Source organism: Agrilus planipennis, unplaced genomic scaffold, assembly GCF_000699045.2.
Source record: "Agrilus planipennis isolate EAB-ADULT unplaced genomic scaffold, Apla_2.0 scaffold302, whole genome shotgun sequence".
NCBI classification, from domain to species: Eukaryota; Metazoa; Arthropoda; class Insecta; order Coleoptera; family Buprestidae; genus Agrilus; species Agrilus planipennis.
In genome coordinates this window covers 232,145-235,868 of record NW_020439071.1, presented here as the reverse complement: position 1 = coordinate 235,868, position 3,724 = coordinate 232,145, and the positions used below count along the sequence as shown (strand labels likewise).

Sequence of the window (3,724 nt, the reverse complement as noted above, 5' to 3'; positions counted from 1 at the left end):
TAGGATGGATTTGTAAGATTTATTTTCTGTTTTCTCTCAAATTGATCCTATTCAAATTTACTCAAACGTGATTAAGCAGCTTTTTCTCGATAAATTAATTAAGCCGAATTGACTGAGTCGGTCTATGTTAATTTTTCCCAAATATTGTTTGTTTTGAAATTACTTTTTGCCCTTTTAATATATTTAGGAATAATTAATAACTGAATGTTGAGAAATATAATTATTTACATAATTCCAACAAGCTGTCGCATAGAAATGGACTTCATTGCCTATAGAGGGATCTAATTTTCCACCCTGATAGGTGGAATATTTTCTTCAAATTTAAATGGGACACCCTTGACATACGGCCTATATTCAATAAAATAGAATCACTACAATCGGGAAGATACAAAAGTCTAAAGTTGATTGAAAAGATAGAAACTAACTTAAAAAACATATTAAAAAAAATAGGAGTTAAGAGGAGTCAATTGCCTGCGTGCTCTACGTGTAAATAAAATGTTTTTTGTGTTCGGTTTTGGTGCAACAAAACGCAACTATCTGCAGCTTTCGTAAACGAGCGAGTACGCCATGCGGCTTGTCTATAAAGATAATTAGATTACTCAAATAAGCCAATTAATTTGTACAGCTTTGTCGCGATATTCGTGGGTGTTGTATTAAATTAGAGCCACCTGCATTCATTACATCCGCGCAGAAGTGTTGTCTGGCCATAAATCACTTTACTCTCTGTTCAACTACATTTGTTCGTTCAAACAATTTCATTGTCAAAATATGCTAATTGCTTTAGTTATCTCGGCATCCAAATGCGGCATAGAGTTCAGTCAAAAATCCTAAACGGAATCCAATACCTAGGCGCGCAGTTATTTATGCATCATTGCCTATCGACCATTACAAAACACGCACGAATATCAGCAAATACACCGAATAGCTACTCAATTTCTTTTTGAATGATGACCAGGTCGGGTAACAACCACGTATTCCCGTAATAATAATAATAATGTAATACGTGGTATTTAATTAATGTTTGAACATATGCATCATAAATGTGCTTTTCTAGCTAATTTTTTTGTGTTTATTGTAACCGATACTTTCAATTTTTGCTAGTTAAACAGTTAAATTTCAATATGTTTGCAACAAAAGAAAAATAATATTGGATAATAACGCTGGATTAAAATCTCAATTTTTGACGAAACAATTTTCTTATTACTAGATTAAAAAAGAGTTCTACATTCTCTTGGAATACTAGAACTAAAGAATTTTCGAAATCCTTATCCTTGTTGTTGTGTAAAATACNTAAATTACTTTAGGTTTAAACTATTTACTTATTTTAATAATTATCTCATATAGTAATTATTCATCTAAACAGATATTGCTGTAAACATTACTGTAATAATAAAATTGCGGGGCAGGTGATTTACTAGGGGGTGAGAATCAAAGTAAGGATGATGAATGAGTGAGGATTTTAATGAAGGAAAGTGGGAATATGTCTGAATGAAATAGGGAGAGAATGAGAGGGTATGTAAGATATTGGGTCCGAATGAAAGAGACAGAGTACACATGAAATGGAGAGGGTGAAGTTATGAATAAAAGTGGGTATGAATGAAGGAGAGGGAAGAGCAAATGGGATCATGAATGAGAGGGTGAAAGAATTAAGAGGCTGCATATGAAAGTGCGCTCTTTCTTTCATACGCACTCTCTTCTACGTGAGACGAATGAAAGAATAAATGTACGTGTGGGAGATTAAATAAAGGAGAGACTGAGAGAATCGGTGTATGAATTAAAGAGGGTGCGTATGAAACTGCTCTATTTCTTAGGCACCCTCTTTAACAAGGGGCGTATGAGAGAGGGAATGTGCGTGTGGTAGTATGAATGAGAGAGAGAGAGAAAGGAAGTATGAATGAAAGAGGGCGCTTATGAAAGTACTCCCTTTCATAAGTACTCTCTTTCACGATGGGTGAATGTGTATGCGCTAGGATGCATGAGAGAGAGAGAGAGAACGAACGAATGAAAGAGGGTGCTTATGAAAGTACTCCCTTTCATAAGCACCCTCTTTCACGAAGGGAGAGGGTAGCCTCTCCATTAGAGGAGGGGATACCCTCTCCGCGAGAGGAGGGGACACCCTCTCCGCGAGAGGAGGGGACACCCTCTCCACGACGAGAGAGGGTGCCCTCTCCACGAGGGGAGGGGTCGCCCTCCCGGGAGGGGAGGGGTGTAGGAGGGGGTGTACAATAAAACAGGATATACCACTGCATACGTTTTTTATTTAACTTAAAAAAAAGACAAAAACAAATTTTTCAGGCCTACCAGGTTTAGTATGAAATATTTTGTGATTCGAAGACCGTCCGGGACAAGGCCCGGATGTTGGAGGACCAGTTTCGAACCTTGAAGTCCCCTAAACACGAAATTTGGAAGTTCCGGGATACTGAGTGTTGGATACTGATGGAAAATTCAAATTTCAAACGTCTTAAAGACCCCTGAAATTCGAATTTTCCGTCAGTTTCCAACCCTCAGAATCTCGGAAATTCCAGATTCCGGGGATTGGAGACATCAGGTTCGAACCTGGACGCTCCCGAACGCACACGAAAAACACTCCCGACCGAAATTATGCGCGACACACGACGTCCCTGGATAATGGAGAAGTCGAGCCTCATGGGTCGCAGCTGCTGTTGGCGCTGATGGTCGTCCTGTAACAATAAAGTTAGTTTATAACTATATTATGTTGTATTTAAAACAAATATTAAAGAAAATATAAACTATTTGAAGTTTTTTAAATGTTGAATTAAAAAAAAGAAAAAATTAAGTATTTACAAATGAAGAAACCAAGCAAAGAATTAATTTTGATTATAAAGTTCCTAATAAACTTAATTCAAAATAAAAGTATTTCTGAAACTTACCTGGTCATATCCTTGGAGAATGGTGAAGGCGCCGGTATATCCCAGTTCCTGGAGGCATTGATGATGCTAAGATGCTAAGAAGATGATATTTAAAACAAATATTATTGAAATTTTTTTCTAAGTTTTCTAAATGTGGTAAAAGTCAAAAAAGAGAAAAAATTAAGTATTTAGAAATGAAAAAACAAGCAAAGAATGAATTTTGTCTTTAAAGTTCCTAATAAACTTAATTTAAAATTAAATAATTTCTCAAACTTACTGGGTTGCATCCTTGGAGAATAATGAAGGACGACGCCTATATATTCCAACTCCTGGAGGCACTGATGGTCGTCCTGTAACAATAATGTTAGTTTATAACTATATTATGTTGTATTTAAAACAAATATTAAAGAAAATATAAACTATTTGAAGTTTTCTAAATGTTGAAGTAAAACATGTGAAAAAATTAAATATTTACAAATGAAAAAGGGAAGCAAAGAATGAATTTTGATTTTAAAGTTTCTAATAAACTTAATTCAAAATAAAATAATTTCTGAAACTTACCTGGTTACATCCTTGGAAAATGGTGAAGGCGCCGGTATATCCCAGTTCCTGGAGACATTGGTGGACGTCCTGTAACAATAAAGTTAGTTTATAACTATATTATGTTGTATTTAAAACAAATATTAAAGAAAATATAAACTATTTGAAGTTTTCTAAATGTTGAAGTGAAACATGTGAAAAAATTAAATATTTACAAATGAAGAAGGGAAGCAAAGAATGAATTTTCATTTTAAAGTTCCTAATAAACTTAATTCAAAATAAAATAATTTCTGAAACTTACCTGGTTACATCCT

General features: G+C 34.8%; 1 long non-coding RNA gene across 1 annotated transcript; it reads right to left on the bottom strand.

Annotated features, from left to right (window-relative positions):
• Nucleotides 1-2,669: 2,669 nt before the first annotated feature.
• On the bottom strand, nt 2,670-3,724 carry LOC112905203. Its single transcript, XR_003231629.1, has 4 exons — nt 3,712-3,724; nt 3,432-3,500; nt 3,148-3,220; nt 2,670-2,681 (listed from the first exon to the last, which is right to left on the bottom strand). It is a non-coding gene; the product is annotated as an uncharacterized LOC112905203 (long non-coding RNA).